Source organism: Narcine bancroftii, chromosome 1 (genome assembly GCF_036971445.1).
Source record: "Narcine bancroftii isolate sNarBan1 chromosome 1, sNarBan1.hap1, whole genome shotgun sequence".
Lineage (NCBI taxonomy): Eukaryota > Metazoa > Chordata > Chondrichthyes > Torpediniformes > Narcinidae > Narcine > Narcine bancroftii.
In genome coordinates this window covers 61,952,147-61,979,971 of record NC_091469.1, presented here as the reverse complement: position 1 = coordinate 61,979,971, position 27,825 = coordinate 61,952,147, and positions in this window count along the sequence as shown.

Below are 27,825 nucleotides of genomic sequence, written 5' to 3'. Positions count from 1 at the left end.
AATTCTCTATCGAAATTAACTTAATTTTATTAAACTCTTCTCCCTCAATGTATTTCTACTTAATTTTCTTCTTTTTCTTCTTATCACCTTTCCCCTCATCTTCCTCTTCATCTAATTCAACATCCTCAATTTTTGACTTATTATCTTCTGTGACATCATCCTCTTAAAAAAGAAAGAAAAAAGAGACCCCCCCAAAAAAAAGAGAAAAAAAGGAGAGAAAAAACCCTCCTAATTCCCTCTCAATTACAATCAGAAAACAAAAAGAGTTAAAAAAAATTATTTATTTTTAAAAAAATAATAATAAAAAAACCTTCACTTCTTAACCCAAAAATTAAAAAGAAAAAAAAACAGGTCGGAGGTCACAACTACCTCCTCCTGTTTAAACCGCCCAAAGCGGTAACTCCCCCAAAATATTGGGTGTGAGATAACTCACAGGTAGCTGATGACTTCTGGAAACTAGTGCCCACCCAGTTCCCTCTCCCAACTCCCATTTCATTAAACTATCATCATAATTTAAACTATTTAAACTCTTCTCAAAAAAAAGATAAAAGATTTATTTTTTTAAATCAACGTTACCACTTCAGTCACCATTGCTTCCATTTCTTTTAAAAAACTGGATCCCACCTTACATCTCTACTCTCTTTGGAGACCTTGAAGGACTACATTGTTCCTGAAACTGCATGATTGGTAGAGTCTGAGCAAAGTCCATAACCTCTTTAGGATTGTCAAAGAACTTTGGCTAATTTCCATCCTAAAAAATCTTCAGTACTGCAAAATACCTGAATGTTACCTTATGTCTTTTTTTCCACAACCATTCTTTCACCGAATTAAATTTGCGTCATTGAAACATAATTTCTTGACTCAAATCTTGATAGAAGAAAACAGGATTATTCTGAACCATCAAAGGAGATCTATTTTGCTGGGTATTTCTAATAGCCATACGTAAAATTGTCTCTCTGTCACAATAGTTTAAACAACGGATCAAAACAGATCTTGGATTCTGTCCTGAAAAAGATTTTCTTCTTAAAACTCTATAAGCACGTTCCAGTATTAAACCTTCAGGGAATTTATCCTGTCCTAACACTCGTGGAATCCATTCAGTAAAAATTTTTCTTGGATCTGGTCCTTCTATGCCTTCTGGCAAACCAACAATTTTCACGTTGTTCCGTCTAGATTGATTCTCCAAATAATCAACTTTTTTGCTAAATTTTTATTTTGGATCTGCAATGTTTCAATTATTCTATTTTCATCTTGCAGTTCATCCTGTGCATCGACTAAACCTTGATCACACATTTCAAATCTTTCAATGGTTTCAAGCTTAAAAGCTCCATTAATGACTTCCGCCATCGTATTAATCTTGGAAATAAACAGGTTCACAAAATTAGCTAAGTGACTCGATACAGAATATATCTTATCTTCAAGATCCTTAACAGACGTTTCAACAGAAGTAAATTCAGGCATAATGGGGTCTTGCTGTTCCTTAGAGACCACGGGATCTTCTGTCCCTTCCCTTAATTTAGTATCTTTTCTAGCAGTTTGACTTCGTATAAAAATCCCTCTCATAGACCCCCAACAATGCCGGGAGACTGAAGATCAGGGTTATCTTTAAGCCAAATCTCTTTAATCATCTTCACTGAATCGATGTCTGGAAAAACCGTTGTAATTGAAGATGCATTTTGCAGCGCCACCTCTATAGCAGTCGAATGACAACTCTTTAACTCTCCAGCTGGTGGCGCCCCAGCTGATTCAACTGTCAAAGCCTCAGCAACAACACCTGCAGTAGCCACCGTGCGAAACACTGGCACCCGTCCAGCCCCTTGTTCTGAAAGCTGTTGAGTGCGACCTTCAGAGTGCCTCACCGGCTTAAAACGAAGCTTCAATGCCGAACTCTGCACGTCCTCCTCTGGATCCATTCTACGTTGAGTCCTGGCTTCTTGTAAACAAGTAGGCTCAGACAATTTCGAAAAATGTAGTTTTTTAACAGTCTGTTGATATTTTCTTTTACCCTTTTTTTGCATATAAACCATTAGGCACTAATCCAACACCTCTTATTATTTTAAAAAAAACTTTAACGGGCACTTAAAGACAAAACAATAAATCAGAGTCAGGAGAGGTCTGGAAGGCACGTCTGTTCCCTACACCATCTTGCCACGCCCCCCGAGCTCGACAGCATTTACAATGACTTCGCTAAGGCAGACAAGACTAGAAAAGATCCTGAATGCTCCAAATGTTACGTTTACCCATGAAGGCATTAACATGGCAGACAATATTGGAGAGGGAGAACCACACTGTTGTGAGAAGAGAGTAGTAAACGATATGAAAATAAGACCTGGCTTACAGGCTACACCCTTAAGAGAACCAGATGAAACCTTGTTTACAGATGGGTGTTGTTACAGATACCCCACAGATGGATTGAAAGCTGCCTATGCGGTGGTACGAAAAACTACAGGAGGATTTGAAGAAATCATTACAGGGACAGTGAGAGGAAAGGAGTCAGCACAACTCGCAGAACTACAGGGAATGATAGCAGCATTAGAATGGGCAGAAGGGAAGGAGGTCAATATATATATACAGACTCGGCATATGTGGTAGGGACAATACAGGTTGAGCTTAGTCAATGGATTAGAAGTGGGTTTTTAACAGCAGCAAGGACCCCAATTAAACACGAGAAGGACGTTAGGAAACTGGCTGAGGCTCTCCTGAAACCAAAGGCATTAGCAGTTCTTAAATGTAAAGGACATGATAGAACAGATACGATGGTGGCTCGGGGAAATCAGGAAGCGGACATGGCACTAAAAGGGCAGCAGGATACGGCCCTCAGTTTATTATGATACAGGCAGATAGAACAGCACATGACTTATTACCACCGTGTAGGGTAGAAGTAATAATAGAGGAACAAGCAAAGGCATCACCTCAGGAAAGGATGGTATGGGAGGAAAGGGGGGCAACCGAGGATCACGGACTATGGAGATCGATAGACGGGTGGCCAGTTTTACCATCTGGACTCATGAAACCCCGCCTCAAGGAGGCGCATGGGCTAACACACTGTGGAAAGAAGCAGATGATAAGGTATTTGATACATTGGTGGCACCCCTTCCTGCCGGCGATGGTGGAGAACCATATTAGAGAGTGTGAGGTATGTATAACTTTCAATGTCAAGGCGACTGTAAAGCCACATGAAGGACAGTTCCCGTTACCTAAGTTACCAGGGCAGGAAATTGTACTTGATTATACGGACATGATTGAGAGCGTAAGTGGCTATCGATACCTCTTAGTAGCAGTAGATGTGTTTACAGGGTGACCGGAGGCAATCCCTGCCAAAAGAGAAGATGCAAGGACGGTATGTAAATTCCTGATCAACCAGTATATTCCGAGACACGGATTTCCTAGAAAAATTAGGTCCGATAATGGAAGTTATTTTAAGAATAACGATCTACAGGAGGTAGAAGCAATGTTGGGATTGAAACATGCCTTTGGAACGGTGTACCATCCACAATCCCAAGGGAAAGTGGAGAGGATGAACCAAACAATAAAAGGTAAGATCGGGAAAGTACAGGCACGGACCAAACTAAATTGGGTGGATGCGTTGCCCCTGGCATTAATGTCAATAAGGAGTTCAGTAAGTTCTGTGACAGGATTTACTCCATATGAACTACAAACGGGGCACCAGTTTCCGGGACCGGGAGCCGGAATTCAGACTACGAAGAATGAGGTAAGTTCAATGGGATGCAAGCTTTATTATGATAAACTAACGGCTCTGGTGTCAGATTTTTCACAATAGGTCACAAGTCCCAACAGAAAAGGGGAAACCCCGATACCATCAGTCGCGGAGTGGGTTCTGCTAAAGGTCATCAAGAGAAAGTGGTCGGAGCCCAGGTGGACAGGACCCTACAGAGTAGTGGAGAGGACGTCCCACGCGGTTCAACTACAGGGAAAAGGCGAGACGTGGTATCATTGGAGTCAGTGAACAGCAACGGACCCACCGACACGGACATTGGAACAGATTCGAACGGAGGTGACTGAGAACCTGTGAAGCAACTACGGACTAAGAACTTTTTGAACGGGTCCCTTTAAAGAGACTATTGGATTACGGTGACTGTATTTCAGGATTTGAAGTGATATTTCTATATTGAAGTCAACAGAATTTAGGGGGCTGTGATGAACACTATGTGGGGACTATGGGTGATGTTGTTCCTAGCCCTTGAAGCATCTGGAGAAGGAAACAACTGTACAAAGTGTTTGTGGTCAGCCTGGGAGGCCCATAACGAACCGAAACAGTACTTTGCGGGTTGGACTGACGTTCCTGAACACTGTGTTGGGGCCCCCACTGGACTGAAGTGTGTTCATAATGGCCAAGTTTGTGAGGTTAAGTTTAACAAGGGGTCGGAGATGCCGGTCCTTGCAAAAACTCCTGAGGTTTTGGTCCCATAAGTTAACTGGTGGTTGGTCTCATTTTCATGAAGGGGTGCCACCAATGTATCAAATACCTTATCATCTGCTTCTTTCCACAGTGTGTTAGCCCATGAGACCAAAAGGGGGACTGTTGGAATCTAGGGGTTAAAACATTATGAAAGAAATGATTAATTAATAATTTTATATTTACTGCATGGTTCAGGGAAAAAGAGGAATGTGATTAAGTGGCAATCACAGCATGGAGCAAAGTTGGCTGAGCAAAATGGTCTGCTCCCAAATACAGGGAGAGGAAATGCATAAAACCATTTAGGAGGAATGCTCAAACTGAAGGAGGTGGTGAGTAGCACAGGAGACACAGGCCAGACCAGAACAAAGAATGGCCTGCAAGAAACAAAGGGAATGGAAAACCAGTCTAGGAGGAAGATTAAGGCAGGAGAAGGTGTTAAAGAGAACAGCAGAAATTGGCCAGACAGGAACAGAATGGTGATTAGAAATATCTGGGGATGAATTAATTTCTGATCAAAACAACAGGATAGTCTGGCCTGGAGGATTAAGATGGGAGCGCTACACCCCAGATATCTGCAAAACAGGAGATGACTTGTGATAACCGTTATGCAAAAAGATCTAGCAAAGGAAGACAACTTTTGTTCTGTATGATAAGGTTGATCTTTATAAACTGAGCCAACTGGACAATAGGGGTCAGTCTTGGGGAATAGCTCACTGTGCAGGTGACCTATGAACTAACGACTGATCCAGAGCTCTGTTAAGCTTTATTCTTGTGCTGTGTAGTAAATTGACTGTTGAACCAAATACCTTCTCCTATCACTTCATTCAAAGAACACGCTGGACTCAGACCACACATAGACTAAATTAAGAGTAAGGTAAAGCCAGAGTCCGACACAGTACATCCTTCAAGGTGAAGCCTAACATCATAAATGGCTATGATGCCTCATTTCCTGATAAACTTTGGATTTGACTGTACCAGTAAGAATCCCGGCAGAAACTAGCAACCCTCGCAAGGCATCATTACCTGATGGAGTACCTGACATGGTACTGAAAATCTGTGTCAACCATCTAGATTTAATGTTCATCTTTCATTGCTGCAGTCAAAGGTTCCCACCTGTTTCAAAAGAGCATGAATAATACCAGGGTTAGATGCCTCAATGACTGTCGCCCAGTAGCACTCATACCTTCTGCAATGAAAAGTTTTGAGAGATTGGTCATGGTCAGAATTAACTTGCATCTATGCAAACACCTGGACCCACTGCAATTTGCCTACTGTCACAACTGCTCAATATGCAATCTTACTGGCTCTCCATTCAGCCCTGGATCACCTAGACAACAGCAATACCTACACCAGGCTGCTTTACGTTGATTATTGCTCAGCTTTTAAAACAATCATCCCCTCAGCATTGGTCGGCAAGATTCAAAATTTCCCTCTGCAAATAGATCCCTGATTTCCTCATCGGAAGACCTCACTCAGGGCAGATTGGTAACAATATGTCCTCGTCACTGACAATCAACATAGATGCACCTCCGGATGTGTGCTTAGCCCTCTGCTCTACTCTCTCTACACCCATGACTGTGTGACTGAGCACAATTTAAATACCATCGACAAATTTGCAAATGACACCATGGATGTTGGCAGAATCACAGATGCGAATGAGGAAGTGTACAGGAGTGAGAAAGATCAGCTGGTTAAGTGGTGTCTCAACAATGATCTTGCACACAACGTCAGCAAAACTAAGGAATTGATTGTGGACTTCAGGAAGGGACAACCAAGAGAACACAAGCCAGGCCTCATCAAGAGGTCAGCTGTGGAGAGAGTAAGAAATTTCGAATTTCTAGTTGACCTATCCTGGGGCCATCATGTTGATGCAATTATGAAGAAGGTACACCAGTGGCTATATTTCATTAGGAGCTTGAGAAGAATTGATATGTCACCAAAGACCCTTATAAATTTCTACAGGTGTAATGGGGAGACCATTCTGATGGTTGCATCAGTATGTGATCTGAAGGTTCCAATGAACAGGGCAGGAACACGCTACAGAGGGTTTTAAATTCAGCAAGCACCATCATGGCATTAATCTTCACTCCATTAAGGAAATCTTTAAGAGGTGGTGCCTCAAGAAAGCAACCACTATCATCAAGGATCCTCAACACCCAGGCCATACCCTTTTCTCACTGCTACCATCAGGAAGAAGGTAGAGGTGCCTGAGGACACACAATCAACATTACAAAAGCAGCTTCTTCCCTTCCTCCATCAGATTCTGACAATGAACCAATGGACACTTCCTCACCTTTTCACTAATTAGTTATTGTAGTAAATCTTATATTTAAGGAATTGTAATTTATAGTAATTTTTACACCCTGTTCTGCACAATATGCTGCCACAAAACAACAAATCATGCGACACATGTTCATGACAATAAACCTGATTCTGAAATAAATTGTTTTAATATCATAGCTTCTGGGACCAGCAATGAGTCATTTTGATTTATGCCAGCATTTCTTATATTTCTGGTAACAGCACACAGACTGAAAGGCAAGGTGTAAGTTGGATGAGTATCATTGAGGCTGAATTGGTGTTTCAATTAGCCAGCTTGCGAGACTGAATGACGCATTTGCTGGAAGCAGAACAAAAAAGCCTGTAACAGAAGTCTATTGAAAAGGGTGGGCAATTGGAGAGAACAAAGTTTCCAACAAGCTTTGGAATGAGAAGAAATATTGAAAATAAGTTGATGATTTGAAATGTGTGCTTGGATTCAAAATGACCCTCAATAAAATACAACGCAGTCTAAAAATACAGGGATCCAAATGCCAGTCACATCCTTAACCTGAAATCACACCACTCATCAATGCCAAAAGGAATATTCTTGGGAGAATTAACAATGTATCCGCAGTCTATTCCCATTTCTGAAATAACATGTTCATTGGGAAACTGAGTTCATGAATAAAAATGGATTTTCCTGATTTTTTTTCTATTATACATTTGGCATTGATTTTTGATGGAACACCTAATCTTTCTTATCTTTGGCTTGGCTTCGCTGACGATGATTTATGAAGGGGTAATGTCCACGTCAGCTGCAGGCTCGTTTGTGACTGACAAGTCTGATGCAGGACAGGCAGACACGGTTGCAGCGGTTGCAAGGGAAAATTGGTTGGTTGGGGTTGGGTGTTGGGCTTTTCCTCCTTTGTCTTTTGACAGTGAGGTGGGCTCTGCGGTCTTCTTCAAAGGAGGTTGCTGCCCGCCGAACTGTGAGGCACCAAGATGCACGGTTTGAGGCGATATCAGCCCACTGGCGGGGGTCAATGTGGCAGGCACCAAGAGCTTTCTTTAGGCAGTCCTTGTACCTCTTCTTTGGTGCACCTCTGACTCGGTGGCCAGTGGAGAGCTCGCCATAGAGCACAATCTTGGGAAGGCGATGGTCCTCCATTCTGGAGACGTGACCTACCCAGCGCAGTTTGATCTTCAGCAGCGTGGATTCGATGCTGTCGGCCTCTGTCATCTCGAGTACTTCGATGTTGGAGATGAAGTCTCTCCAATGAATGTTGAGGATGGAGTGGAGACAACGCTGGTGGAAGCGTTCTAGGAGCCGTAGGTGATGCCGGTAAAGGACCCATGATTCGGAGCCGAACAGGAGTGTGGGTATGACAACGGCTCTGTATACACTAATCTTTGTGAGGTTTTTCAGTTGGTTGTTTTACCGTATCAGGAAATGCACAGATCATAACACACCCACTTTCCTGAAAAATTCAGCTCTAAGATGGTTGTCATCATAAGTCTGAAACTCATATAAATAGAAAAATTCAGAACCAATGATATCTATATGCCCTGCCTCTTCATAAGATCATGAATCTTCTAACTCAAAGTCACTTTCCTGCCCATTCGCCTAATCCACTTGATTCTTTATGTGCATATGCTTTGCATTATGAACAGAAATCACTCCAGGCAAACATTTCCCATTAAAAATGCACATTTCAAAATGCAAGAGGAGCATTGTAAAAATGCAGAGACTGTATCCCCCCCCACCCCACCACCCTTCGCCCTTGCAGCCTTCAGGGACATGTTTGCCTCAAATTGCTGCATATTCAGCACATAATGGGGAAGAAATTGCAATGTATCTCAGCTGCCTTCTGAGCTGAAACATCAAATTCAGCATTACAACACAGTACACAGGATGTCATGTTTTCCAGTAGCCCAACAATGGTAATTAACAAGCAGCAAATTGCACTATTAAAATTATCCTTCGTAGATTTCACAGGTACTTAAAGAACAAGTTTTAACAGCATGAGAGTCTTTGAGAACAGACCAGTATATCTTAATCTTACAACTCAACAGTGAATAAATATATAAATGATCTGGTGAAACCTGTTTCATCTTGTATTCATATGTGTGAGTTCTTAAGACAACACATGGATGAAGAAAAAGATTCTTTACTTGAAAGAATCTTTATGAACAGCACATGAGGCATGCTATGAGGCTGCAAGTCTCCATTACAGCTCAGCATACTGTGTATCTCCTGCTCTGTGTCAGCCCTTGGTGGCAGCCAAGTATAATCAAACAGTAAGGCATTGCTAGTTGCCTTGCAACCACGATCACTATCATTACAAATCCCGGCAGGCCTGTGTTGTTGGTTACCTGATACTTTCTCAGGATGCTGCGTGACCTGCTAAGATTTTAGTTTTCCCAGCATGTTTTTGTATTGCACTCAACCCCAGCATCTATAAGTTTTCTTTTTTTATTATTTTATTTAATAGTTTGCATCATTACAGGAAAAAAAATAATCAAAAATCCATAGCCATTGATACAAAAAAATACTTTTATATTTTTCTCATTTCCCCCCAGCCAAAAGTAAGAACAGGAAAGAAAAGAAACACCTATCATTTAATGTACTATAATATTAGCATATACAATCATTAATTAATTACTAATTAACAGGAGTGGATAAGATAGAAGAGGTAGATGGAAAATTATCCATAAAATCCATATATGGTTTCCAAATAGTATAACAATTTTCAACTCAATTCCTTAAACTCTACTTAATTTTTTCCAAAGATATACAATTTTGCATCTTATGATACCATCTACTTATTTACACTTCTCTATCATCTTTCCTTCTTCTTTGGCTTGGCTTCACGGACGAAGATTTATGGAGGGGTATGTCCACATCTGCTGCAGGCTCGTTGGTGACTGACAAGTCCGATGCGGGACAGGCAGGCACAGTTGCAGCGGTTGCAAGGGAAAATTGGTGGGTTGGGGTTTGCTGTTGGGTTTTTCCTCCTTTGTCTTTTGTCAGTGAGGTGGGCTCTATTGTCTTCTTCAAAGGAGGTTGCTGCCCGCCGAACTGTGAGGCGACAAGATGCACGGTTAGAGGCGATATCAGCCCACTGGCAGTGGTCAATGTGGCAGGCACCAAGAGATTTCTTTAAGCAGTCTTTGTACCTCTTCTTTGGTGCACCTCTGTCTCGGTGGCCAGTGGAGAGCTCACCATAGAACACGATCTTGGGAAGGCAATGGTCCTTCATTCTGGAGACGTGACCCACCCAGCGCAGTTGGGTCTTCAGCAGCATGGATTCGATGCTTGCGGACTCTGCCAGCTCGAGTACTTCGATGTTGGTGATGAAGTCATTCCAATGAATGTTGAATGTTGAATGGCTAATTGCCCATTCACAGGCAGCTCTCCAGCGCATGACGTCCTGTTTTGTGGAAACTGACAAAATGTTTGGCCTGGAAGTCAGCATGAAGAAAACTGAGGTCCTCCATCAGCCAGCTCCCCACCATGACTACCAGCCCACCCCCCCCCCCCCCCCCCCACATCTCCATTGGGCACACAGAACTCAAAACAGTCAACCAGTTTACCTACCTCGGCTGCACCATTTCATCTGATGCAAGGATCGACAAAGAGATAGACAACAGACTCGCCAAGGCAAATAGCGCCTTTGGAAGACTACACAAAAGAGTCTGGAAAAACAACCACCCGAAGAAACACACAAAGATCAGCGTGTACAGAGCCGTTGTCATACCCACGCTCCTGTTCAGCTCTGAATCATGGGTCCTCTACCGGGATAACCTATGGCTCCTAGAACGCTTCCATCAGCGCTGTATCATCTTTCCATGATATCACTATACATTTCTTTGCAGTTGCTATTGCAATACTTACATTTTTATTATATCCTTTTCATAAATATCTCCAAGTAAAATTATTTTTGGTTTCTTCGGTATCTTTATCTTCATAATTTGCCCTAATAATAAATGTAGTTCATTCCAAAACCTATCCACTTTTTCACAAGACCACACTGAATGCAAAAAAGTCCCCATTTATTTCACACATTGCAAACACTTACTTGAAAAATTAAGATTAAGTCCATTTAACTTTTGTGGAGAATAATACAATTGATGAAGAAAGTTATATTGAACCATTTGATATCTAACATTTACTGTATTCGTTACACTTTTGTTACATAATTTTGACCAAATCTCCTCCTGAATTTGTATATTTAAATCTTTCTCCCATCGGATTTTTGATTTATATAATTCTTTTATCTTTGCAGTCTTTTGTAATTTATTAGTAATAAATTTCTTAACCACAAATGTATCTGTTATTATATCTTCAAATTGACTTTGTTTAGAGAGTCTCAAATCTGCTCCCAGTCTCTTTTTCAAATACATTTTTAATTGATAATATGCAAAAATTGTATTATTATGTATATTGTATTTATCTATTAATTGATCAAAAGTTCAGAATGTTGGGCATTTTAAAAGGGATGAACATTCTGAAGGCAGCCAGAAGGATCTTGACCAAGCCATTGTTCCTCTCTCTGCAAGCAACACAAGAAGACAACTTCGAATTTTGTGCTCTCCATCTCTCTCAAAGATCTTTTGGTTTCAGTTTACCAAACAAACTGAATTTTGTTTATGATCTTTGCTTCATTTGAGATCGAAGTTTTGTGAGTCTTGTATGTTTTGTGTTTGTTTTGTGTCTAAGTTTTTCTGTGGCCTGGTTGGAAATATAACTTAGACTTTAATTACATATGTTATATTTAGGCTGGGGAATTTATTAGTTTTTACCCTGTTATAGAAATTTGCACAGTGACCAGTGGGCATTGTTATAAAAGGGGGGATGTTCAATTAAAGTTTGAAGATGAATTTTTGTTAATAAAGTAATTGTTTATCTTTACCCCTGTGTGATACGCCTTCTTTGTGGTTGCTGGTTTGATCTTGTAACACAACAAAGTTTGCTGGAAAGAATCCAAATACATTTCAGTTGTGTGTGTATATATATATATATATATATATATATATATATATATGTATATATATATCCTCTTCAGTGGATTGCAGTATGGTAGTCTTCAACTGATCCCAGAGGGTTTCAGGGGACGGGTCCGTGAGGCGGGTTGCATCGTCGAGCTTTGCTTTGAGGTTTGCCTGGAAGTCTCCTCTCGCTTCGTCTGACTGCAGGTTTCCAACATTGAACCTCTTTCTGGGGGCTTTACTGTTCCTGGGCTTTGGCTTGAAGTGAAGGTTGAGCTTGCAGCGAACCAGCCGGTGGTCAGTGTGGCATTCCGCGCTAGGCATGACCCTGGTGTGGAGCACATCTCGTTTGTCACTTTCTCGCACCAGGACGTAGTCCAGGAGGTGCCAGTGTTTGGATCGGGGATGCATCCAGGTGGTCTTAAGGCTGTCCCTCTGCTGAAAAAGTGTGTTTGTAATGACAAGCCGCTGTTCTGCGCAGAGCTCCAACAGGAGGCGCCCATTGTCGTTGCACTTGCCGACGCCATGCTTGCCCAGGATTCCTGGCCAGGTTTCTGAGTCTTTGCCGACACGAGCGTTGAAGTCGCCCAGGATGACAACCTTGTCGGCTGTAGGGGTGCGTTGGATGAGGTTGCGCAGGTCGGTGTAGAACTTGTCCTTTTCTGCTGGTTCCGCCTGGAGGGTTGGAGCATAGACACTGATGAGGGTGATGTGACGCTTGTTTTGAAGGGGGAGTCGCATGGACATGATTCGGTCCGAGAGGCCTGTCGGAAGGTTTTCGAGTTTGGAGGCAATGAAGCTCTTGACCATGAAGCCTACACCAGATAGGCGTCGTTCATCTGAAGGCTTGCCAGACCAGTAGAGTGTGTAGCCCGCGCCGCGTTCTTGGAGGCTGCCTACATCTGCCAGGCGGACTTCACTGAGAGCGGCTATGTCGATGTCAAGTCTGAGGAGTTCATGTGCGATGAGGGCAGACCGACGTTCAGGTCGGTGGCTGTCAGCCTTGTCTAGCATGGTTCTGATGTTCCAGCATGCTAGCTTGAGTTTGTGAGCATCTTTTGAGGGGGAGGACGTGGAGGGGGAGGACGTGGAGGGGTCAACCAGTTTACCTATCTCGGCTGCACCATTTCATCAGATGCAAGGATCGACAATGAGATAGACAACAGACTCGCCAAGGCAAATAGTGCCTTTGGAAGACTACACAAAAGAGTCTGGAAAAACAACCAACTGAAAAACCTCACAAAGATAAGCGTATACAGAGCCGTTGTCATACCCACACTCCTGTTCAGCTCTGAATCATGGGTCCTCTACCGGCATCACCTACGGCTCCTAGAACGCTTCCACCAGCGTTGTCTCCGCTCCATCCTCAACATCCATTGGAGCGCTTTCATCCCTAAAGTCGAAGTACTCGAGATGGCAGAGGTCGACAGCATCGAGTCCACGCTGCTGAAGATCCAGCTGCGCTGGATGGGTTACGTCTCCAGAATGGAGGACCATCGCCTTCCCAAGATCGTGTTATATGGCGAGCTCTCCACTGGCCATCGTGACAGAGGTGCACCAAAGAAAAGGTACAAGGACTGCCTAAAGAAATCTCTTGGTGCCTGCCACATTGACCACCGCCAGTGGGCTGATATCGCCTCAAACCGTGCATCTTGGCGCCTCACAGTTTGGCGGGCAGCAACCTCCTTTGAAGAAGACCGGAGACCCCACCTCACTAACAAAAGGCAAAGGAGGAAAAACCCAACACCCAACCCCAACCAACCAATTTTCCCCTGCAGCCGCTGCAACCGTGTCTGCCTGTCCCGCATCGGACTTGTCAGCCACAAACGAGCCTGCAGCTGACGTGGACTTTTACCCCCTCCATAAATCTTCGTCCGCGAAGCCAAGCCAAAGAAAGAAATATATATATATATATATATATATATATATATATATACACATATACATACACATGACTCATTTATTTTCTCCTGGTTTTTTTTGGCCAAAACTCTGCGTTCAACATACATTTCTTCTTCTTCCTGCTCCTCTTCATCACTAGAGCTGGAGGCTGCTTGAGCTTTTTTTTTAACATTGTCTCCTTTTTTTGTGTCTGCACATGTGTGAGGAGTCACACATGTGCAGTGTCACTTCTTCACCTGTGGCAGTCAGCCTTGACAGGGGAGACCTTGTGCAGTGATGTCCAAGTTCTCCCCAGCTCTAGGTCTGTCACCATGGACGCTTGCTTTCTGGAGAGCTCCAGGATCCTTCTTCAAGGTTGGCCTCTCTTTATCAGCTTCTTTTTCTTGTTCAAGTTCTTGAAAAGTGACAGTCAATTTATCTTTCTTAGGAGGCATTGTTTATTGTTCTGAAGGCCTTCCGATAGTTTGCTCTTCTATTTTCTTGCAGTCATTTCAGGCTTCTTAACTCTTAAACTTTTTTCAGAGAGAGTAGAGAATTCAAGTCTAGCCCCACATCATCAAGTGGCCGCCCCCATCTACAAATTTTCTTGAATAGGAGAATGAAGGGACAGTGTTATGAAAATAAAAAGGTCATTAGTCTGCTGTCAAATTTTAGGAGCACTAATTGGAATAAAGATAAAAGTGGAAAGAAATATGCTCCCTTGTCTGCACTATAGGGTCTGTTACTGTGAAGCTAATTGTGGGTTTACATGTTTTTGCTTCTGGTTTATTTCAAACTGCTTGTGGTGACAGCAACATCAGCCTGATTGTTACATACAGGGTGATCCAGCTGGCTACTTATGCACTTATGAAAAGAGTCAGCATTTCAAGCTGCAAATGAAATGTCCCATGGTGCGATTCACAAAATATGGCTGATGCTTTTCCCTTAGGCAACACTTAAAATAAATTATACTTATTTAAAAATTTTATTCCATTCCTAAATGTGGCACCTGTTGTGCATAGCTAGACTGCTTTGTTTCCACATGTTACAACAGCCACCATATCGCAAATATGGATGTAATAGTTAAAATCTGTTAGTGGTTTTCAAATTGCCTCACGCCCCCCTCCAAAACTCATATTGCACTTTAAGTAATCTCTATGCCATAATTGCTCTGTGATTAGTAAGGAATTGCTTAAAGTGGAATGTGAGTGGGAAGAGAAGGTTGAGAACCATTACTCTAGACCCAATTGTTACTGAAATATTTTGCTTGAGAAAAATTGTCATTGTCTGATTTCCTTTGGAGTTATGAAACTGTGCACATAACAAGTCAATTCGGTACGATTAAAACAGTGGTTTTCAAAACTTTTCTTTCCACTCACATCTCACCTTAAGCAATCCCTTACTAATCACAGAGCACTTATGGTATAGGGATTGCTTAAAGTGGAATGTAATTTCAGGGGGGCAGTTTGAAAACCACTGATCTAAAGTATGCTTTAAGTTGCTTTGAAATTAGGACCAATGAGCTTATTAGAAATTTTAGGAAGGTGAGACTGAGGGTCCACACACCTGTGCACTGCCTGCATTGGTGGGATGGACTTAGAGACGATTAGTACCTACAATTTCCTAGAAGTCTGAATATCAGTGGATCAGGCACATTGGAGCAACCATGAGGAAAGCACACTAATGCTTCTACTTTCATAGAAGTTTGAGGGAGATTTGGCATGTGGCTGAATAAGGTTTACTGTGGAAAGAATACTTACTGGTTTACATCACATCTTGGTTTGGTAATTTAGAATGCCCAGGAACACAGAAAGGTGCAGAAGGTAGTAAACACAGCCAGATCCATCACAGGCTCAACTGAATACATCTTGGTGTTGGTGCTGCCTCAAGAAGGCAGCAAACATCATAAAGGACACCCCCCCCCCCCTCATCACCTTGGTCACAACCCTTCATTGCCTTCTCCACCTATTACCTCCTGCCTTTGGGACCAGGCTCCTTCCCCCACACCTCCCCTGCATCATTTTGTTTGGATGCCTGTTCATATGTTTCTATACTTTGATGAAGGGCTCAAGCCCAAAATGTTGATTGTGTATCTTTATCTTTGCTATATAAATTACACTGTTTGACTTGCTGAGTTTCTCCAGCATTGTGTTTTTACTTGGAAAATTATGTATTGTTCACATTCCAGATACATAGTTGTGACTGGTCAAGTTTACAGCTATGAGAGCACAGTTGAAAAATTAGTTCATTCTCTCTCTAAGAGAAGAGAGTAACTGGTTATGACCAATGCATATTAAAAGATTACAGATGTAAAATCTCCAATTATTTTTGACCAGTAGTGTCTGTCTCACCAGAGAAACAAGTGTTGTGGATACTAGTAAGTATTAGTGCATTGGAATAGTTATCAGCACAGAAGGATGCCACTTGTTTTATCATGTCAGTGCCAGCTCTCCACCTGAGCAACTCCCTACTTTCTCTACAGTCTCGTAAATATTTCTTCCCCATATATTTATCTAATTTTTTTCTTGAAAGCTACAATGGAATTTGAATACATGACATGCATAGATAGTGTGTTACAGCTTCCAAAACATTGCATGAAAATATTTTTCATCCTGTCACATTAATCCTCTTCTGTTTCATTTTATACCTGTGTCTTTTGCTGCAAGCCCGGGAACCAATGGGAACAGCCTCTCCCTATCCAGTCTGTCCAGACCTCTTATCATTTTACATACTTCCATATCATTTTCTTTCAGCTTTTACTGTAGATAAAATAATCCTAGCATCTCCAATCTATCCTCAAAACGGTAGTCTCTCATCCTACCTTTATACATCAGTTAATGTATGTTTATTTGCTATTTTAGCAGATGCATAATTCCATTTAAAATAAACCAGTCGACATCTGTAAGATAGACAGAAAGAAATGCCATTCAATTGCATGCTAAATTAATATAATCAACATTATGTATGAAGATTCTGCAATACTGGTCAAAGAAACAAGAAACTCTCTTAGGAGTGTTGACCAATATATATCCCTCAACCAAATCACAAAATGAAAAAAATGGCCCTCTATTTCATTGGTGCTTGTGGGAATTTGCTGTGTACAAAATGGTTGCTGCATTTTCTATCTGCCAACCACATTTAATTGGTTTAAAGACTATGCAGTAGTCTGAAGTTCAGTATTCTATAAATACAAATATCACCTTAAGAACCAGTGCAACTATCAGGTTACAACTTACTCTAAGCTATCCTCCCTTTTCTTCAGCAGATGAGTGAGTCCATTAAGGGTAGACGATATTTAGGTGAGATCGGCAAGAAAGAAAAGGGGGTGGGGTAGTATTGATGTTGAGAGAAGGGACCGACACGATTGACAGAAAGGATATCAACTCGGAAGATGCGGAATCTATATGGGTAGAACTGAGGAATAGCAAGGGGCAGAAAAAGTTAGTGGGGGTGGTATATAGGCCTCCGAATAGTAGTGTAGAGGTGAGGGAAGGCATTAAAAGAGAAATTAGAAAAGCGTGCAATAAGGGAACAGCTGTCATCATGGGAGACTTTAATTTGCATATAGATTGGACAAGCCAAATTAGTAAAAATACTGAGGAGCAGGAATTCCTTGAATGTTTATGGGATGGTTATCTAGACCAATATGTCGAGGAACCAACTCGGGAGCAGGCCATTTTAGATTGGATATTGTGCAATGATAAGGGGCTAATCAATAATCTTGTTGTACGAGGCCCTTTGGGTAGGAGCGATCACAATATGATCGAATTCTCACTCGACATGGAGAGTGATGAAATTAAAACCGAGACTAAGGTCCTGAATTTAAATAAAGGGAATTATGATGGTATGAGACGGGAGTTGAGTAAGATTGATTGGGTGGTGTTTATGGGGGAGTTGACTGTGGATAGACAATGGACAATGGAAAGCATTCACAGATCTAATGGAGAAATTGCAAAAATCGTTGCATAAAAATAAACCAAAAAAGGTGACTCAACCGTGGATAACAAGGGAAATTAGAGACAGCATTAGGTCCAAATAGAGAGCATATCAACTGGCAAAAAAAAGTACCACAACCGAAGACTGGGAGCAGTTCAAGATGCACCAAAGGAGGACAAAGGGATTAATCAAGAGAGCAAAAATAAATTACGAATGTAAGTTTGCGGCAAATATAAAAACCGACTGCAAAAGCTTTTATAAATATGTCAAGAGGAAAAGATTGGTGAAATCCAGAGTAGGTCCTTTGCAGTCGGAATCAGGGGAATATATAATAGGGAAAAAGGAAATGGCAGACCAATTAAATTCTTACTTTAGTTCTGTTTTTACAAGAGAGGATACAAATAACCTCTCAAGTATGTTGGGAAACATAGAGACTAATGCAAGGGAGGAACTGAAAGAAATCAGTATCTCTAAGGACATGGTCTTGGGGAAATTGATGGGATTGAAGGCAGATAAATCCCTAGGGCCTGATAATCTACATCCTAGGGTACTCAAGGAAGTGGCCATTCAGATAGCAGATGCTTTAAGAATTATTTTCCAGAACTCGATAGACTCAGGATCAGTAACCATGGATTGGAGGGTAGCTAATGTTACCCCACTATTTAAAAAGGGGGGTAGAGAAAAAGCGGGAAATTATAGGACGGTGAGCCTTACATCAGTAGTGGGCAAAATGATGGAATCCATTATTAAGGATGTAATAGCGGAGCATATGACTAGCAGAGAAGGGATCGGACAGAGTCAACATGGATTTACAAAAGGTAAATTGTGCTTGACAAATCTATTGGAATTCTTTGAGATGATGACAGGTAAAATAGATGGGGGAGAGCCAGTGTATGTGGTGTACCTGGACTTCCAAAAGGCCTTCGATAAGGTCCCGCATAAACGACTGGCTTCCAAAATCAAGGCTCATGGGATTGGGGGCAAAGTATTGATGTGGATTGAAAACTGGCTGGCAGGTAGAAGACAGAGAGTTGGGATAAATGGCTCATTTTTGGAGTGGCAGGCGGTGACCAGTGGGGTGCCACAGGGATCTGTACTGGGACCCCAGCTGTTCACAATTTACATTAATGATCTGGATGAGGGGATTGGATGTAATCTCTCCAAATTTGCAGATGACACTAAGCTAGGAGGGGTTGTGTGCACGGAAGAGGGGGATCAGGAAGCTCCAGTGTGATTTGGATAAATTGAGGGACTGGGCAGATACATGGCAAATGCACTATAATGTGGATAAATGTGAGGTTATCCACTTTAGTAATACAAACCAGAGGGCAGATTACTATTTGAATGGCAATAGATTAAGAGATGGGGAAGTGCAGAAAGACCTAGGGGTACTTGTACACCAGTCTCTGAAGGCGAGCATGCAGGTACAGCAGGCGGTTAAAAAGGCAAATGGTATGTTGGCCTTCATATCAAGAGGGTTTGAGTATAGGAACAAAGATACCTTACTGCAGCTGTACAGGGCCTTGGTGAGACCCCACCTGGAGTATTGTGTGCAGTTTTGGTCACCTTATCTAAGGAAGAATGTTCTTGCAATGGAGGAAGTGCAGAGGCGATTCACCAGGCTGATACCTGGAATGTCAGGAATGACTTATGAGGAAAGATTGCGCAAATTGGGATTGAACTTGCTGGAGTTTAGAAGATTGAGAGGGGATCTCATAGAGACATATAAAATTCTGGCAGGACTGGACAGAATGGATGCAGATGGGATGTTTCCAATGATGGGAAAATCCAGAACCCGGGGCCATGGTTTGAGGATAATAGGCAAACCATTTAGGACCGAGATGAGGAGGAATTTCTTGACCCAGAGGGTGGTGAATCTGTGGAATTCATTGCCACAGAGGGCAGTAGAGGCAGGTTCATTAAATATATTTAAGAGGGAATTAGATCTATTTCTTCAGTATAAGGGTATTAAAGGTTACGGAGAGAAGGCGGGGACGGGGTACTGAACTTTAAGATTAGCCATGATCTCGTTGAATGGCGGAGCAGGCTCGAAGGGTCGAATGACCTACTCCTGCTCCTATCTTCTATGTTTCTATGTTTCTATGTTTACCCTGTGTAATGGTTGATTTTGCATGAAGTATTAAAAATCTGATGAATGCTTTCTTTGTGAGTAAGTTAACACTTTTTTATTTCTATACTTAAGCTTATTACAGCTAAACGGCTCAACTTTGCAGCATTAACATGCATAGTAGGTTCTTTAGTTTTATAAATCTGTGGGATGCTTTAAAATACATGCTTTGAGATTAAATAGCTCTCCTAAGTACCCAGTCATGAAAATGAATTTTAGTACCTAAACAAAAGATTTTCTCAGATGACACCCATTAAACTCTTGAAAGAAACAGAATTATTCACACATTTTGTGGAAATAAGGAAATGCTGGTTATGGTTTCAACCATCCCATGCAGTCTTCCCATTACACACCAAGAGAGTCATTAGTCATGTCTCCAGACTAGACACTATTGCACAGAAGCCAAGGTTGAAATGATTCCCTGCCTCATATTTTGAGAACAGAGAGGCATGACAGAGAAACAATGAGTAAGATTTGTTACTCAAATTTGCACTCAAATGAAAATTTATTGAATGTCATGTAGGGTTTAACATTCATGGAACTATATTTTATCCTATTTTAGTTCACCAGTCAACTCCTGTCATCATCTTAAATTAATCTGGAATAATTTGGCTTGGATATTCTCACACAGAGGTGAAACATGAAAGTCTGCAGACACCGTGTTGAAGTAAAAACACAAAACTGGAAAAACTCAGCAGGTTAGTGTACTTTCTATAGCAAAGATAAGGATACATATCCCATGTTTCAGGCTGGAGCCCTTCATCATGGTGTAATGGGCCCAGAGGATTCCAAAACCCAGCAGCAATAGAAATTCACCAGGACAAATGGTTACTTAAGCAAAAGTTGCTTTTAATTATCTTTAAACATGAAAACAAGATCAAACTTTAACTTATTACTATTAACTTAACCCCCTTCTAATTCTAAGCACATGTGTATGTAATGTGTGTGTAAGTGGAGAGAAGTTATTTAATTCACAGTCCAATCTCACTTCTCACTCCTCCCAGTTCACTGGTTGTAGGCAATTCTTATATAGTGCACAGATTTTAATATTTATGAATTTCACCAGGCTTTGGTGTTTGAAAGGTAAATGCTTTCTGCTCAGGAAAGTTTTTGTCGGTTTTCAGTGAGAGGTTTATTGCTTGTTGAACACAAATGGATTCCTTCTGATCAGCCACTTCAGTGTCTTGCTGAGGAAATTTGCTACATCAGGGTTTTCCAGATGGTAACTTGTTTCATTCAGGTCACCACAGAGTTCCTTTTTGTCTCCCTTATTTCAAGTGAAACAATATACTATCAGTCCTTTTCTCTTGTATGGACTACAAGGGCTTTGACCAGGCTGAACTAAGAACTCAAAACCCATCTTCAAAATAGGGTTTTTCCACAAGCTTGCCAGCTTGTCACGTCCAGTCCCAGTTGCTGCTGCTGAACTGTCGAACTGAATTCTCTCTCTCTCTCTCTCTCTCTCTCTCTCTCTCTCTCTCTCTCTCTCTCTCTCTCTCTCTCTTTCTCTCTCTCTGTCAGTCAAAGAAAACCACATGACCCTCTTAGAACAGCACTCTGCACTCAGACAGACTGCAGCACTGGACCCAATCTTTGAGTCCGTTAATCTGTTGCTTTGCAAAACAATAATCCATTACTCCACAGCCTGTCCAATTAACACCTACCTATGAAGTCTCTATAGGCATTCTTCAAATTTTTTGGAAAGGCACTCGGAGCCTGGACTGTCTGGCTTGAGCAGAGCTCTAGCATTTTAAATGAGATCTGTGTACAGGTGTTTGTATCTTTTTGTGACCTATACTAAAAAAACCTGCCACAATCTATCTCCTTTAAAACATACCTATATACAATATAAAATATAACATAAGCTGTCACAACAGAAAGAAGGTATGTCTTCTCCCACAGTTTCATATATTTATAATCCTGTTCTCTTCCAACCTCACTGGCTCCCTGCTGTAAACTCACTGGAAGAATTTATTCTGATTATCTGAAATGCTCTGGACTGGATGAATATTAGTTAACTATATTTTCTGGATATCTTAGAAATGCCTTTAAGCAGCCCAATTTAAGCAGCAGAATGCTTGTATTGGCTATTGCCAACCCTGACACCTCCCCACTGCTGTTGCAGAACCTGCTCACATGCCCAAGGTCCCCCACTTGGATCCAAACACCTCCTCACTACCATTGCAAAATCTACCCGGGACCCCAAGATCCCTGCTCCAATCACTGACATGTCCCGACTGCCATTGCAGAACCTGCCTGGGAGAATGAGGCCTCTTTTTGAGGTTTTAGAAGAAATCAAGGTCCGAATATCCACATTTCATTCAGAAAGAACTTGACTTTCAAACCGCGGGAAGGCAGGTTGGCAGGTTTGATAAATGCATGAAATTATCTCCACTATATTGGACATGAGACTTTATCAATTTCAGTGATTCTGTTAGCCAGTAAGGTTCAAAACCATGTGGTTTTATTATTGATGTATTTGAGCACAGAGGAGTTATCAGTCTAAAATATGGAGTCTGTTATCTCTTTTTTCAACATTGTGTCCATTTTGCTCACTATCATAGCAGCCGTCAACACCATTCATGGAATAGTGACTGGTTTCAATTGAGCCAGGCCTTTTCCATTGCAAATCCACAATGTACCTGATCTTGTTATCATGCAGTAACACATTGACCACCGCCAGTGGACTGATATCACCTCAAACCGTGCATCTTGACGCCTCACAGTTCGGCGGGCAGCAACCTCCTTTGAAGAAGACCACAGAGCCCACCTCACTGACAAAAGACAAAAGAGGAAAAACCCAACACCCAACCTCAACCAACCAATTTTCCCTTGCAACCGCTGCAACCGTGTTTGCCTGTCCTGCATCGGACTTGTCAGCCACAAACGAGCCTGCAGCTGATGTGGACATTACCCCTCCATAAATCTTCGTCCGCGAAGCCAAGCCAAAGAAAAGAAAGAAAGAAGAAGTAACAGGTAACTGACAGTTCTATAACTGTCTTCACCTGCATCAGCAAAATTATGTAATTGGGCAGGTGTTACATTTCCATTTGAAGCATTTGTCAATCTTGAAGTCTTCCAGCTTACGGATTTCCTGTATCCAACACATCCATTCTTGTACAATGGAGTCTGGTATCTCATTATCCCAACAAATTTCTTTCCTACACAAATCTTGGAGGATCTTCTTGGTAGTCAGGACAAACTGAGTGTTGATAGAATCCACCTTCTTAGTCCTTCAAAATAAATTTGAACTTAAAAATATCATACTGAACAAAGCATTATACATCTAATACCCTCTACACAAGAAGGTTGTCATGGTCTAAGTCCAAATTTTTCATTTCTTTTATCCTCTCTCTTTCAGGTATGGCAGCCAATACTTGGTGACTGTTACTTATCCATTTGGTAAGTAGAAAGTCTCCTTTGAAACAGATCGCTCTCAACTCATGATAAAGGGCTATCGTTTCTTTAACTGTAGCTGCAGAAGTGAGTGAGTCGTCCATATAGAAGTTATTCCTGATGGTGCTTATAGCTTGAGAGCTAAATTGTTCCATATTGTCCTCAGCAGACTTCCAAAGGGCAAAATTCACAAAGCATGTTGTTGAAATCATTCCAAATAGATGCCCTGACATTCTGTATTCCATCATGTTCCGACCATCGTCTCCATCAGGCCACCAAAGGAATCGTAATAAATCAAGGTCTTCATTCATCCTCCTAATGTTCCATTAATCATTCAACCAAGCATAGTTTTCACAGCGTAAGGTCTGTCATCCACACTCCTTATCATACCTCGTGGTTCCAAAATTTTTCGTACATTTGAACTAATGTTCAACTCAATCTCAGAGTCGATTTCACATAAATATTTTTCAAATGCATCCACGGTTCAACATCGTTTGATGTGGGATGTTTTGTTTATGCAGAGGTAGTCTTCTGAGTTTATATGCCTTGGAGTTCACAAAAATCATTACTATCCTGTTCAGTGATCTCTAGGCCCAAAATAACACCGTTTCCATGTGTTTAACTTGACCTATAGTCTCCGAATTTTTGACTTTTTCCTTTAAAATTATTCTTATTCATTAGCCCCACAGTGTAAAATGATTCAGTGCTACTATTGCACTTCCTTTCTTGGCCTTGACTTGCACAGGTACTGTCAAAAGTTTGCAGTTGTTCTCACTGGCCCCGTTAAGACCATTTGTCAATATTGAGGCTTCAGCACTGTTTTCACCTGCTTCTTTTCATGTCGCTTGTTCCTTTTCCACATTCTTCTTTTCCTGGAAGATGTGTAGCATTTTGGGATGCTTTTGACTGCATATATCACAACTGAGTCACTTTTTGCCATTTTTGCTGATGTGTCCTTTACACAAACCGCCAAAACATACTCACTTATCCATCAAAAAAACTATTTTCTTACTATGCATCTTCTTTTCCAACTGTGCACACTTTTCCAAAGCATGCTCATCTTTACAGAACAAATATTTCTTCACAGCAGGCAAACTTTCTTTTTCCTTAGTTTTTTTTTAAATCTGCGGCCACGACCAGCAGGACCACGATGCCAACCTGGAGAAATTCCTCTGGACGGCAAAGTCACTAAATCTCACCTACAATAGGGAGAAATGTGTGTTCAGCACCACCCAACTCACCATCCTTGTGTGCATTGTGGAACATGGTGTGATCAGTCCTGATCCCGAACGCATGCACCCTCTGATGGAACTGCCCCTTCCCTACAAGTTTAAGGCTCTGCGCAGGTGCTTAGGGCTGTTTTCTTTCTCTTTCCAGTGGGACCCCTGGTTCTCAGATAAGGACCACCCACTGGGCCAAGCCACCATATCTCCCCTTCCTACCTAGGCACAAGTGGCCTTCACCTGCTTCAGAAAGAATATCGCCAACACCACAATGCATATTGTGGATGAAAACACCACATTCCAGGTGGAGTGCGATGCCTCTCTGACATTGCCCTTGCTTCCACCCTCAACCAAGGCAGCTGCCCATTGCCATTTTCTCCAGGACCCTCCACAGATCAGAGCTTGGGCACTTCGCCATTGAAAAGGAGGCCCATGCAATCATGGAAGCAGTCCACCACTGGTTCCACTACCTGGCAGGCAGGAGGTTCACCTTCTTCACAGGCCAGCACATGGTGACATTCAAGTTCAGCACCACCCAGAGAGGCAAGATCAAAAACGACAAGATCTTGCATCGGAGAGTCAAGCTGGCCACAGGCTGGGGAATCTCAATGACTCCCCTGATGCTCTGTCCTGGACCTGCACCAATGTACGGTCTGACCAACTTCAGGCACTGCACGACCCCATTTGTTACCCAGGTGTCACACACCTGAACCATTTTGTGAAATGTCCCCTTCACCGTCCAGGAAAACCGGTCTGTGCGGAGTGAAAACCATGCTTTTTCCATCCAGCACAGGCCTACGTAATAAAGGCCACTAGGCCTATAGAGTGACTCAGCATCAACTTTCATGAACAAGAATGTATGTTTCCTCTCAGTTATAGACCAATATTCCTCCCTTGCCCTGATACCTCCACCACTTCTGTTATAAAGGCATTGGTGCAGATCTTTACCATGTTCAGATACCTGGCATTCATCCACAGCAACCAAGGGTCCAGCTTCATGAGTGAGGAACTGCACCAGTACCTGGCAGTGTGGGGCATCGCATTTAGTTGCATGACTAGCTACAACACCAGGGGCCACCCGCAGGCAGAATGGGAGAAAGGGGTAATCTGGAAGGCAGACCTCCTGGCCCTTAGGTCAAAAGGATGGTCCACCAACTACTGTCACAAGGCCCTTCCCGAGGCACTCCATGCTATATGGTCACTCTTATTTGTACGCTACCAATGAGACCCCTCACAAACGCCTCTTTTCCTTCCCCAGGAAGTCTCACTGCTGGCATGGCTGATGTCTCCGAGACCAATCCTCCTCTGTATACACATGAGGACTCATAAATCCATCCTCCTGGTTGAACAGGTGCACCTCCTCCATGCCAATCCACATAACACCTACATGGCATACCCCAATGGACGTGAGGACACTGTCTCGGCTCGGGATCTGGCACTGGCAGGAGCACAGCCCCACCTCCTCAAGCACCCCTGGCTCCTCAAAAACACCCCAGAGGTGACATCCTCCCCCTGCCCACCATCAACCACAATACCCTGCTGCCTATGGACTCACCCTTGACCTACATCCCCTTGCTGCCATGCACCACTGGCCACTCCTGACCCCGCCAACCTTCAGGCATCCCCATCTCCACTGACCATCGGCCAGGAGACTGTCCTGTGAGGGTCCCAGAAGAAACAGCGACCACCAGATCACCTGAGTTTGTAAACTTGTAAATATGTTTTTTTTTCCCCTCTCAACTACTCAGTATTTAGTGGACACTCAACATGAAGACATTGGTGGACACCATTTTTCTCTCCACCCCAGGACTCATTTTAAGAAAGGGTGAATGTGGTGATACAACCACTGGTCTGTGACTGCCTGCACCTGTCCAGACTCCTGCACTACCTACTGCAGGGGGGCAACCTATTGTTCCTGCAGGGAGGTAACCTGGGAGACTGGCCCCACCTACTCTCTCCCAATAACCAGACCCATATAAAGGCTCATGCCGGCCCTTGCGTAGCAGTAGAGCACACGGAGCCAGAAGGGACACAGAACTGTAGTACAGCCTTTAGTTGATTGTGCTTGTTTTGTTTGCACTGCAGTGCACCAAAGGCTTACTGCTCTTTGAATGGTCTTGGTGATGCGGTTGGCAATCGTGCCTCCTTTTTTAAATTTTTTAAATTTCTTTCACACTATGAACCATATTAATCAAAATACACACAAACATTTCCCTCTTGAATATACACTGTCATTTTCTCCCCTTTCTCCCCCCTCCCTTCCCTCCCTCCTTCCCACCCCCCTCCAAACCCATTAAACGTTCAACATATACAATACAATAAACCCATTAAAACAATGTCATCACACAAGAAAATTGTGTCATCTATTTTTACACACTGGGTCAGTTCATTTCGTTTTCTTGTCATTCTATCATTTTAGGGGGTGGAGGACCACAGTAGGCCCTCTCTGTTGTGTTGCATGTATGGTTCCCAAATTTTTTAAAATAATGAGACTTTATTTTTTTAATTATATGTTATTTTTTCCAATGGAATACATTTATTCATTTCCATGTACCATTGCTGTACTCTCAGGTTCTCTTCTGATTTCCAAGTTGACATTATACATTTTTTTGCTGCAGCTAAGGCTATCATAATAAATCTTTTTTTTTGTGCTTCATCCAGTTTAAGCCCTAATTCTTTACTTCTTATATTACTTAGAAGAAAGATCTCTGGATTTTTTGGTATGTTGCTTTTTGTGATTTTATTTAATACCTGATTTAGAACAATTTTCTATTCTTTTCATCCCTTTTCTCTCCCAATCTCTCAAGGAAAGGTTATCTATTGTGAAAGAGATCAGTTGATTTTGCGTCAATAATAATTTTGGTAGTTGGTAATTTGTTTTTTTTTTCCTTTCTACATGAATCTTCTTCCAAATGTTGAGCAGATGGTGCAGTACTGGTGAATTTCTATATTGCACCAGTTTTTCATCCCACTTATAAAGTATATGTTCTGGTACGTTCTCCCCTATTTTATCTAGCTCTATCCTGGTCCAATCTGGTTTTTCCCTTGTTTGATAAAAATCTGATAGATATCTTAATTGTGCTGCTCTATAACCACCTTGTTTGTACCTTTCTGTTAATTTATCTAGCACTATCCTCGGTTTCCCCCCTTTCCATAAGAATTTCCTGATTATTTTCTTTACCTCATTGAAGAATTTCTCTGTTAAGGGAATTGGCAATGATTGAAATAGGTATTATATCCTTGGGAAGATATTCATTTTAATGCAATTTACCCTTCCTATCAGTGTTAGTGGTAAATCTTTCCAATGTTCTAAGTCATCTTGTAATTTCTTCATTAATGGCTGATAATTTAATTTGTATAGATGGTCTAGATTATTATCTAGTCTAATACCTAGATATCGGATTGTTGTGTTTGCCATTTGAAAGGTGATTCTTTTTAAAACTTTGTGAAATCTGCATTATACATTGGCATCGCTTCACTTTTATTTGTGTTGATCTTGTACCCCTATATTTCTCCATATTCCTTCAATTTCTTGATAATGTTTTATTGATAATTCTGGTTCTGTTAAGTATACTATGATGTCATCTGCA